Raw genomic sequence first — 12,778 nt, forward strand, 5'->3', positions numbered from 1 at the left:
AAGGTGACTGACATTGAAAAATCAACAACGTTGTCTAACAGAAACAATAACTTTCTGCTCTAAGGATAGCTGATAAATGTGGTATTTTAGCAGGGTTGACAAATGCTGACTTTTTAATGGTAACCTCTATAAGTGTATTCTATTCTATATAAACTATCATAAAATATTTATTATAAAAGCAAAGAAATGCTGATTGTGGCACAAATAGCATAAATGAACAAGCATCTCACACATTGTCTAAGTACTTATATGGCAGGATAGGCAACTTTAAGTAGAAGGCTACAAAATCCACTAAAACTCTTTGGCTGGCCATACATTTTTCGTTTAAAGGCTCCAGGATGCAGCGGAAGAGGTTGCAGGTGAGGAAGATGCCCTGGGGCATTTCACCTGTCTGCTGCTGCTGTGAGAACATGCACCAGAGTAGCAAATCCTGCACTGACACCATCATGCCACACACTGCATCACATATACCTGCCCGCCCACGTTTGACTCCACAATCTCCAGGAAGGTGGATGAGCCTGCACCCCCCAACTCTGCTCCTGTCCTAGTTTGGTAATTCCTGGGTGCTGTCCAGCTATGGTGACCAGGTGTCCTGTTTTTAAAGGGACAGTCCCGTTTTTGGGGACTTTAGAAGAAAAAGGCGTCTATTACCCCTCACCTCCTGTCCCATTTTTTCACAGTTGCTATCTGGTCACCCTATGTCCAGCAGGGCCATCTAGGGTAAGCCTACTGCAACCGGGGAGCTGTTGCCTCCTGCTTTTACTCCAGCAGGTGTCAGCGAGCAGGCTTCTCTCCTCTTCCAGGTGATGAGAAGAGCCACCTCTTGCCCCCTTTCACCATCTTCTGCTCCACGCTGACAGAGCCTCTTGCCCCTTCCCTCATGCCAGGCACTTGCAGAGGTGCTACTTCTCCTCCATCGCGTCTTCCCCAGTTCTTGGTGCTAGCAGAGCCACCTCCTCTCAAGCTCAGATTTGGAACAAAATAATCCTTCCCTGTTTATGATAATTTTTTTCTCTTTGGAAGGAAGTTACTTATCGTCCTTTCCATGGTTTAGTATTTTTGTCTTTTCCCCCCCTTTGTAAGATTTGCAACACCAAAGTCTCATTTTCAAAAGTGATTTAGGCACTGAGGAGTCAAAAATCTCATTGACAGCCAATGGGATTTAGGCTGCCAAGTGCCTAAAGCAGTTAGACCCTGCAACGCTGAGTGTAGCTAATACCGTTAAAAATCTGGGCTGAGAAGTTTATCTCTGTCTGTTTACTCTCTGAAAGACACTGGAGAATTCTTTGCCATCGAGCCTATGCAGGGGCCAATCCTCAGCTGGTATAAATTGTCATAGCGCTATGGAGGTCAATAATATCGGTGTCCCATAGTATCAGCAAAGTTACAGAACAGTATGAGCAGTTATTTCATTAGGCCATAAAGTAGCTAACTTCTAACCCAATTTTCTTGAACTGCTTCTCATCAGAAAAAGGAATTCTGATAAACATTTTAAATATTTGCTGACAGGACTTTGTTTATGAAGTCTCACTTTTAAATTGAATGCAAATAAGTGGCTAATTGCAGCAACTCCTGTTATTCTTAGATCTGCTTGACAGGCAAGTTGACAGAAACCTCAGCTAGCCCCACGCTTCCTCATCACATCCAGTATCCTGCTGGGGAACCTCAGTCACTTGTCTTCATAGGAATGGGCCAATTAATGTCTGATCTCTTTCCTTTCTCAGAGAAAATGGCTGATGCAGGCAGGGGGAAATTTTAACATTTAAACCTTCTCAGACAAGAAGTTATAAAAAAGAACAGAAATACAATATTAACTTGCCTCAAAATGAAAAAAAATTACTTTTTGGGGGCGTGATGGACTTTTTTTGATCACTAATATATTCAGCTTGTATTGGAGTCATGGTGCTATTTTCATTACACGACACTCTTGTAGAAAGCAGAATCTCTAGTTCAGTGCTCCCTGGTGGCTGAGCATTTGGTTCATTCGGACACTCACCTGTTGTCCATGTCAGAGGAAGCTTTTCTACCTGCTTTTAATTAGACCGTAATGTGGCAATCCCTGGGTGCGCCCACAACTGCTGACTTCACAAGGAGTTACAAAGGCACATGGATTGCTGGATCAGGCCTCAGCTCTGAGTAAAAGATAAGCACTGTCTCTCACCCCGTGCTTGTGTCAGGCTGTGATAAAGATCTCCCCCCTTCCCCTCCATTCAGGAAAGCACTCAGGCATGTACTTAAATTGCACTAAGTGCTTTCCTGAATTAGGATCCAGTTGAGTTCTCCAGTCTAAAGAGAGAGAATTTTGGTGTGGTATTAAATGTACTAGAATTTAGATTCTTCGTAGAAGGCACTTTTCCTTCAAGGGAAATTGCTCAGCAGGCAGTGAATACAGTTCACATTTTGAGGCATAAAATGTCTCTGATTTATAAGGTGGTGTAAAAGCTACTACAGTGTTTTGGACAATGACAGTGGAATATTGTGAGGTTTTTTTGTTGTTTAATAAGGGCCTCTTGTCTGAACAGATCACCCAGAGTCGATTGCCTCAGAAATGCTTTCTCGCCCTGCAGCTGAGCATGTGTCTTTCTGTTTTTCTTTCCTTGCCAAGGACCATTTCTCTGTATCTATCCCCAGCTCTGTTGCGTCTTTCTCATCTGCCAGACACTCTAATTAGTTCCTTGGTCCTCTACTCACTTTAAGGCCATTACTCCTGTGCTCACGCCTTTTCTTCCTATTTCAAGCAGTCTCTTCTCCTCCAGGCCCCTGTCTTTTGTCTGGACTTTCTCTCCACAGCTGCAATCACCACTCTTCATTAATTTGCACCTTACTGCCTGATACTGCCTCTCAAAATTACAACCTACTAGTAGGGTTCCTATTGCTTACTCCTTACTGATGCTCTGTCTCCTCCTTCTATTTTCACATAACTCAGCCCACTGGCTACTGGAGAGGGTGAGCGATGTTACTCAAATAACCCCAGCTTTCTTGCATCCAGCCATATAATGCACTGCAGTAACTGGATCTCGTATCTGAAAAGGTTTGATTGCATCTTTAAGGCTTGACCTAATCCAGAGTTCTGCTGACAAATCATTTCTACTTTACTTGTTTCTTCTATTATGACAGCTTCTTGGCTTCCAATTATAAGTCTTTTTAAGATAGTAACATTATAATAATTGTCTTGAGAAGTGAAGTTATTTTTGCATTTGTTTATAGCGCCATGGTGATTCCATTGCTCAGCCTGATTTGTGACTGTTTTCAGTGCAATATAGAGGGCTAAATTCTGATCCCATTTACACTGATATTAAATGTGGAGTAAATCCATTGACTTCAGTGCCCTAACTCCGGATTTACATCTGACCTTTACTATTTCTAAAAAAATTAATTGCCTGCAGCTTAGTCTTAATGAAAACTTACAGGGACGATTCTACCATTTCAGAGTTCTGAACTGAATAGTAGTTTTCAACTAAAAGGGTTATTTTGGAATTCTTTGCAGAGTTAACCAATGTTTCTTAGTTCCCAAGATCAGCACTACAAACAATATGCAAAAATATTTGTACACAACAATTACTTGAGGAAGTTATATCCTGAAAGCGTATGACATTTTGGCTGTGTTAATTCCCCTAAATGTCCTGTATTTGTTTTTTGCAGTGTTGTAGCCGTGTTGGTCCCAGGATATTAGAGGGACAAGGTGGGTGAGGTAATGTCTTTTATTGAACCAGCTTCTGTTGGTGAGAGAGACAAGCTTTCTAGCTTACACAGAGCTCTTCTTCAGGTCTGGGAAAGGTACTCAGTGTCACAGCTAAATATAAGGTGGAACAGATTGTTTAGCATAAGTAGTTATTTGTTTCATCCTTATGCTGAAGGTTTCCTTAATGTAATTATTTTCTTCAGTAGGTTTAATGTAACATAGACCAGCTATATTCTTCATGGTATAAAAACCTACTCAGATAAACCCTCAGAATTTTGTAATGAGAAGTACAGGAGAAAATATGCCTTCTTGAGGGTGGAGTGCGGGGGTTGGGGTGGGGGTTAGAGCAGCCTGGAATCTTTGTGGAGCTTATGTTTTATCCTCCTGTTGCTCTAGAAACATCTGCATGGGGTGTGAGGCCCCTGTGGGCCTCTCTATGATGCACCCTTAGCCTCCCATGCTGCCACAGGGTTTGCCACCTACCTCTTTGAGGGGGCTAGTAGGTGTGGAGCTTGGAGCAACATTAAGTTTCAAGTGGATTCTGCTAGGTCTTTAGAAGATCCTGCCATGAAGAGCGGCTTCACTTTCCCCAGTATGCCTTAACTCCATTGTAATCGTGTGAGAGGGCTTCTTCCGTTGACTCTAGGGAGAGAGGGAGAATGTAGCAGGGGATTCGGTACCTTGCCCTTTTTTTGCCGGTTTTTGCTTGACTCTGCCCATATAAAGAGCAGGAAGCACTGAGCCCCCACTTACTACATATTAAGAGAACCAAAATAGTCTTGCAACCTCGGTATTGTCAAAGAGTAGGCCACAGCTTTCTTGTGAAGAGAGAGACACAATGGGTTTTATTCTTTGATCATTGCATGGATTAACAATAGTGGGAGCAGCCCATATAAATCCTACTGCGTTATCAAGATAAGAGGCTCGCTTTGAGTTTGTTCTTCTGTTTAGCTTCCACCATCTTGGCCGCGTCTATTCGGAAGGAGATGCGGCCAAGATGGCGGAAGTCGAACAGAAGAAGAAACAGACCTTTAGGAAATTCACCCACAGAGGTGTTGATCTGGATCAGCTCCTTGATATGTCCTACGAGCAGCTGATGCAGCTGTACAGTGCTCGCCAGCGCAGGCGTCTGAACTGCGGCCTGCGTCGTACGCAGCATTCCCTACTGAAGCGCCTTCGCAAGGCCAAGAAGGAGGCCCCTCCCATGGAGAAGCCAGAGGTAGTCAAAACTCACCTGCACGACATGATCATCCTCCCCGAGATGGTGAGCAGCATTGTTGGCGTATACGACGACAAAACCTTCAACCAGGTGGAAATCAAGCCCGAGATGATTGGCCACTATCTGGGTGAGTTGTCCATCACTTACAAGCCAGTGAAACACGGCAGACCTGGTATCAGTGCCACCCACTCATCTAGGTTCATTCCTCTGAAGTAAATGATGCTTCGGGGAAATGTTTCCCTTTGAGTTTGTTTAGCTAAGAATCCGATGCAAATAATGAACTTTCATATTCCATGAAAAATAAGGTTGTCCGCTCTGAACATCCCTGAACCAAAGTCGATTTGAAATCTGTATCAACGTTCTACAGCTTGCACCTGTCCTTAATGGAATGCAGTGAAAGTAACATTTCCACATACTGTTTTGAGTGTGGATAAGTACCAGATGATACAGGGGAAAAAAAATCATTAAACAAACTATTAAAGTGCAGAATTTCAGAATGTTCTCTGGTGGTCCAATCGCATCTAAAAGCCAGTGATAGGCATGTGGTTGAAACCATGAGGCATACTTTGAAAATATGCTTCTCAGAGTGCTTTGCTTATCACATTGAGACAACTGTACATATCAGTCACCTTTTGTCTTACATTTTCAGTTCTGTACCTTCAAAAAAAATAACCCCAATCTCATAGAAGTCTTAGTTCACCTGCCATCAAGTCATTCTTTTGTGTCAAAAAAATTATAACCTCCCTCATTAATGAGCTTATTCCTTATCACTTGAAAAAGTTAATTTCTATTGTCTTTGTCTAAAAATAGTGCAAGCCTGCTTTGAAATTTTGGAAAATGTATAAATGTAATAATTTAAAAATAGGCTTTGAAAATTCATTTTCTCTTTTGGCAATGTTGGTTGCCATGGAGTTCAAGTAATAGGTTGTGATGTTTAACACTGAATTAATTACTACTTCTCACTCACAGAGAACATCTAATTATACATATTCATGAAGAACTGTGTTTGGCGTTCCTCAGGGAGAAAATATCCCTTTTTTTAATAAAGTCTATACATACATTTGGGACTGGAATGGGTCTGATGCATGCATATCTTTCTATAACACTTTTTTAGGTATTAAATTGTTTCCATAGTGTGTTTAACAAAGTGTGTAGTTTTAAAATTAATCTATCTTAGCTGAACTGGTTTGTGTTATGGTCACTTACATTTAACAGAACTGAAATTGTCCATCCTTTAAAAATATTCCTATATATGTATATATGTGTAAACCGTCTGCCAGGTGGAGCCAGCAGCAACAAGGGCTGGGTTCAGTGTCTAGGGGTTCCTTTTCAACAATACAACACAAAACCATCTTGAGCCCCCACCCAGTGACCTGGAACAATTACATACCACCCTCTGGGCACCTCTAAGAGGCAATACTTCCCCTCTTGCAAGCACAGAGTCTGAGTGTAGCAAAAACTTAATAAAAGGAGGGAAGTAACTCAGCATTAAATTGGGAAAACACCACAACTAGGGTTCATAAACATAAACCATGAGCAAAAGACCCACCCCCAAGAATGTTGGGCAGTGTCCTTTTCCCCTCAGGGTCTTAAGTCCAGCAACCCAAAAGTCCCTTTAACCTCCTGTCCCTTCTCTGCACCCCACTCACAGTTGCTGTCCTTGGCCAGTGCAGCTAAAAGGTTCATCCGCAGAGTTCACCTCCCACCCTGGGTGGAAGGTGGGGTAAGGAGGCACCTTACACGCTCTGCTGCTTGGGCACTCTCTCGTTGCCCCGCCAGCCGATTGCCACGCCTCTGCGGGGCTCTGCTCTGGCCCTCTCTGTCAGCCCGCCACTTGCCAAGATGTCTTCAGGGCTCACCACCGAACATAGCTCTCAGTGATTTCAGCTGTTAGTGGGGGAGCCTCGCTGCTGATGCACACTGGGTGGTCTCTTGCAATAGAGACACTGTCCCAAAGTAGTTCTAATACCTAGACCTAGGTATCAGAGCTCTCAGGTCCAGATTTTCAGCTTGATTTATGTCAGTTGGGTATTTGACTCGCAGTTCTGCAAGTAAGTTATTGTATATTTGCTAGTTCTGCAAAGCTTTACAGTCCTGAAACCTTTAATTTAATGAGTAGTTTATAATCAGACCTGGCACTGAAAGCTATTCATCTAATAAGTAAGTCTCCAATTTAGGAAAGCATATCTACACTGCAACTGCACTGACCCAGAGCTTGGACCCACAGGCCCAGAACCCTGCAGGGCTGGAGGGTCTGAGTTTGAGTGAAGCCAGGACCCAGGGTCCGAGCCCTATTTCTTTGCAGTGTGGCCACAGCCCCACTTGACTCAAGTCCTTGGAGTCATCCACAAGTATCCCACAATTCCATGGGACAACTTCCTTGATCCTCTCTATCCCAACAATCTGCAACCCTCTCTATTGAAAATGGAAGCCTCCCTCCACCCCACCCGACCTGGCCAACAGCAGCAGCTCAGGTCAGTATTAACCCATAAAATATAATGTAGATGCTCAAGCCTGGGGTTCCCTAGTATGAGTCAGCTGACGTGAGGCTCTAGGCTGAAATGCCGCCTCTGGCATTGTGCCGCCCCACGCACATGCTTGCTCTGCTGTTGCCTGGAGCCGGTCCTGCTTGAGTCCCACTAACCCTGGGCTTAAATTGCAGTATAGACATACCTTAAAGAGTTGCATGATCTGGCTCTTCATCTTACTCTGTGAAACTATCCCAGAAGATACAGCCAAAATAGTCCTGATTAGTCATGGCTTTCATTTTAGTTTTGTTTTGAAACACGATCTTAAATTAAAGTGAAGATTTTTAACAAATGTCCTGATGATTGCAGTACTTTTGCACATAACTATCTTATGCAAACAGGATCTGATCTTCTGCCATTGAAGTTTATAGCAAAGTGCCTATTGACCTCAGTGGTACAAGAGCAAGTCGATGATGAGTCTGTTTCCCCCTCAGTATAAATACGGTTGTCTCCCATTGGCATTAATGGGACTTACACATGTATGTCAAGGGGAGAATGTGGTCCCTTACCCTTTTTATCTCAGCTGATAAGACATTTTTAGTCTTTTTTTTTTAAAAGAAAATGGTTATTTTAGAAACTATTCTTTCTTTGATTGCCATGTACTGTCTGTATAACATTCTACTGGAAATGTTAATATCAAATTCATCCAGGGATTTGGTGGAGATAAGCTGGAAGCAGTTCTAGACAAAACTGAAGTAAATTATTTGAATCCGTTTGATAAACATTGCCCATGGTGAGATTTTGTGAAAACCAAAGGGATTGAGTATTGCTGTAATTAACTAGGAATGATGAGATTTGAAATCTCTGGTGAATTTTCTGCCATCAGCAGTGTGTTCCCCTTCCTAATAATGATAAGCTGTGCTATCTTTTTTTATATTAAAAGTCATAATAGTGAATAAACAAAGGCAGGGATTTCATGAATGTCTGAACTTTTTCTATCTGTCCACACTCAGTCTTTCAAATTCTGTCCATTGATGTGTATCTCTTCAAGTTAATGAGATCTACATTACCCATGCCTGTACATCCAAGGACAGAATTTGGACAATCTTTTCTTCTTTCTTTATCTTCCTGCACCCCCAGGTGCATAGGGCGGCCACCAGTTTCTACCATTTATTTCAGTCTTGTGCTGGTCTGTTCAGGCTTCTGAGTGTCATGTCAATGGATTTGACTTCTTTCTCTATTGTTCTGCATAATGTTTCTCTAGGTTTGCCCTCTTTTTCTTTTTCCAGGTAGTGTCCCTATTATCACTTGCTATGGAAGTCATGTTGGTAACATCCTTAAAGCATGTCCCAAATATGTCCATCATCATCATCTTACCATGTTTGATGCATTAGGTTGGTTTGCTCTCCTTAAAATTTCTGATGTTGAAATAAATTATTTTAGATGAATTCAGAAAATCTTTTTCAAGCATTTACTTCAGAATGAGTTCATCTTCTTAACAATTTCTGTTATAGATTTCCATGACGCTGCTCCATAAAAGACAGACATGATGCTGGTGTAAAATGTTCACGTTTTAGTATCCGTGCCAGTCATGCTATTTTTCCAAATCTTTTCAAGTTTATGAAAGTTGTTTGCTTGCCTTTAGTTGTCTCTGCAAACCATTGGCTGATGTTGTCACCATCTCTGATGGCACATCTGGCATTAGCATATAGATCCTTGATGATTCTAATTATTTTTCTTCGTATTTCTTGGTATGCCATAATTTTCAAAAGACTGTTTCTGCGTACACTGTCAAAAGCCTTCTGGAAATCAATAAAATGTATCACAATGGGCTCTTGCCACTCCACACTTTGTTCTATAATATGTCTGAGAACAACAATATGGTTTTCATGTAATCTCAGTGGTCTAAAACCTCCTTGTTCCTCTCTAAATTGGAAATCTGTTTTTTTCTTGATACATTCTGGGATAATGTTGCGCATGATGCTTCCAGGCATTGAGAGTAATGTGATTTCTTTCCAGTTACTGCAGTTGGTAAGGTCACCCTTCTTTAGCAATTGTACTTTAAGGTCTGTTTTCCCCTGGGTTGGGAATTTAGACAATAGCACATCTGGATTATGCTAATTTTCTGTGATTTTATATTTGAATATAAAATTAGTGTGTTTAGAATATAGGAAGAGATCATCCTTTAACTTTGCCACTTTTAAAATTAATAGGTCAGCTAATTAGGTTCTCAGAAGCTAAGGTGATGGAGACTATACAGATTTTAGATAGACCGATAGTTTTTGGTCAGAAAGAGAACTAAAGTTGCCAGTGGGATTTGGAAGTCTAAACTTCTCACTTACCAATCACGTTAAAGGTCGGTGGTGGTGCTAAGCATAAGGAAACTAAACAATTGTTTAGGGCCCCGAGCATCTCAAGGGCCCCCTGATTTAGTATTATTCTCCCCCCCGCCCCAAAATACTGTTCATCTTATTTAATGTGGACATTTTAACAAGTGTATTAGTATGTGGTGTTAGTGACTTGAATATGTCTGGCTGGAGCTAGCTCTTCTGTGTTTTTTACAAGCATTGAGCCTGAAGGGCGGGGAAAATTACAGCAATAAAGAGGAATGTGGTGGGGGAAGGGAGTGGAAAACCTGGCTGTGTCTGTGGATTTGCACTTTCATGGTTCTCTCACCTGGCCTAGCAACTGGCATTTGATAAAGACGGTGTTTCAAAAATATAGTGCCTGGCCCACAGGTGTTTGAAATAGCATTTGCCAGCTAGCATCAGCCAGCTGGTTTTGCTAATTCCCCATAAGAGAGAAGCGAAAGAAAGAGATTCTCCAATCTTCCTCCACAGACTATCGCCAATTTTCTCCTTGTTTCCAACAGATTCTCTGCTTTCCTACCCAACATTGGAAGAGGATGTTAGCTGGAATTCAGCTGAGGTCGGAGGGCCAGATTCTGATTTGGATTACATCAGTGTAAATCTGGAGTTAAAGGAGTTCCTCCAGATTTACACTAGTGTAACTGAAATCAGAATCTCGCCTGGTGAGTGTGACGTCTGTTGGAAGTTCATTAATTCTCATTATCTTTACCTCCTGGTCCTGTACCAGTTTGGACAATGGAGGAGGTGGTACAGAGAGTGAGGCTTTGCTCTTGTGCTGTCAGGGCTGTAGCATTATCACCAATTTTCTGTGGCTGTCACAAGCCGCACTAACACGCTGTTGCCTTTCAGGCCCTGTTGCTTTGCTGCGGCAGTGGACATGGCAGTAACATGCACAAAAGCCTCTGTTTGTGCTCTGATTCATGGTAACGCTCTGTTAGAACAGTAGCAGCATGACCATTACATTTCTCCCTTGTGGGTTTTATCTGTTTTTATTATAACACCTGTCAAAATGTCCGATAGCTTTCTCCTAGTCTTGGAGGCTGTGCAAGTGCGCTGAGGAGAGGAAACTTCAGGAAGTTATTGTACATTATATACAAGTGTGACAAGAGGCAATGGTAAGGTTTTGTTGGTAGCTGTTGATGCAGTGCAGTAATTGTGCGGTAGTGCTTGGACAATAATGGCAGCTATTGTGCTCTATCCAGAGCTCTAGGAAGGATCACTGATGCCTTCAACGGTCTGAAGAGGTGAAGCCACTAAGGCTCCATCCATACTACAGCTCTTCTAGGAGTTTATAACTAGTTCGTGTCACGATTGCTTCCAGACATGATTGTTATCCACACAGCCCAAGGTTAAAATACTCAGTAGCTAACTGTATTTTGCCCCTGCCAGAGACTCAGGCTTCCGGTTTGCCTCCCTGTAGCCAGTTTGAAACATTGTTTTTTGTGGTATGGACAGGTATGGACAGGTGCTTGTGTAACTGATTTGGCCAGTCCCCTTCTTCCCAGCTTTCTCAGTGGTAGCCGGACACCCGAGAGTACACTGCACCATATGCTGCTGGTGCAGCTCTGGGTTCATAATCCAAAATATATAATATAAAAATCAATATAATATTGTTACCCTTTTTGACCTGAGCAATTAGCCAAACCAGGTTGTTTCCACTAGGTGGAGAAATTGTTGATGTTGTGAGGTATTTCTTTGATGCAATCCTGTTTATTTACAAAGAATGTACAGTTTTTTCAACTTTATGCTCTTTATATTTAACATTTGAAGCACAGGATAGTACAATCACCCAAGACAATAAAACATCCTAAACACAATGTCCCTCACTAGCTCACCCTTCCCGTGGGAATCCTTGAGGGAACATCTATGTCCCGTCAGGCAGGCAGGCAAGGTCCTCCAACCCCTTGCTAGCCTGCTGCTGCAGCAGCTTCCCTCATCTTAATTTGGTGCAAAATGTCACTCTTCTCCCACTTTCCCCCTGTGAGTCCCGTTGTCAACTTCTGCTGGGGTCACCTGCTTCTTTTGTTCTACCTCTTGGTAATTGTCCGCTGCTCTCAAGTTTCCCTTCCTCCTTCAGACAAGAGGAGGAAGTTTCTTCACCCAGCTAGAGTAAACCTATTTTCAAAACGTGTTTTACTTTGAATAGATGATCCTTCAGTGCTGCTCAGCATATCTCATTTTATTTTTTAGGTAGCTTTATAGTTTTTAATTTAACTCCTTGATTTGATTAGCCTTAATGCTGTTTTCTGTTAGTATGGTGATGATTTAGAATGTATCAACATGTTGATATGATTTTGACTCATCATTCTTTTTCAGCTAACTCTGGCCCGCTTTTGTACAAGTTCACTTCAGTCACTTGGCTGAAGATAAACTGTAAAACCACTGTGTTCCGATTTTAATATTTTATAGTGATGTTGGATTTCAAATTAAACCCCACTTGTCTGTATTCAAGAAAATGAAATCTAGCCAACTTGAAAGTTGTCATTAGTTTCTGACATGCTTTCAGGAAGCAAATGTATGGAAGAAATTAAAATGTGTAAACACATTAGCTGCTTTAGTGAGGATAGTTGTAGTTAATATTTAAACCAGTAAGTATCTGTGTAGCACTTTCTGCCCAAAACATGCTTTTTATTGTATATCAATGCAATTAAAATCACATCAGAATTTGCTCATTTCTTATCAGTTTTGTTCATGTAAATGCAAAAATAAATCCTGTTTTAGCTGATTAATATTTTTAAAGGGCTTTGAGATCCTTGGGTGAAAGATGGTGTAGGAGTGCTAGGTATTATAATGGGGTTGATTTCTTCATCCCTCCCCCCTCTCCCCCCATAAGCGTGCTTTTAAATTGGGATCTTAGCTTATTAACATAGTAATTGATATAAAATTATACTACGGATAATGAGAGAACTCTTTCCGAAGGGGGAGACATGGCTTTAATGAGTCTTCAATGTGAGTCTGAGCTGACCAATAAAGGAAGATCTTTGGGTGGTTCCTAGTATAGTCTAGCTCATGAGATGATAGCACAGTGTTCAGTATAATC

The 12,778-nt window shown here is 41.7% G+C and overlaps 1 protein-coding gene and 1 pseudogene across 1 annotated transcript in view; both read left to right on the top strand.

The window, feature by feature from the left end:
• Positions 1-12,778, top strand: part of CPNE4 (copine 4) — a 257,514-nt gene that overhangs the window by 58,383 nt on the left and 186,353 nt on the right. The gene's annotated exons all lie outside the window — the stretch shown is intronic.
• Positions 4,674-5,123, top strand: LOC144260612 (small ribosomal subunit protein uS19 pseudogene; annotated as a pseudogene).

This window comes from Eretmochelys imbricata, chromosome 2 (genome assembly GCF_965152235.1).
Source record: "Eretmochelys imbricata isolate rEreImb1 chromosome 2, rEreImb1.hap1, whole genome shotgun sequence".
Classification (NCBI taxonomy): domain Eukaryota; kingdom Metazoa; phylum Chordata; order Testudines; family Cheloniidae; genus Eretmochelys; species Eretmochelys imbricata.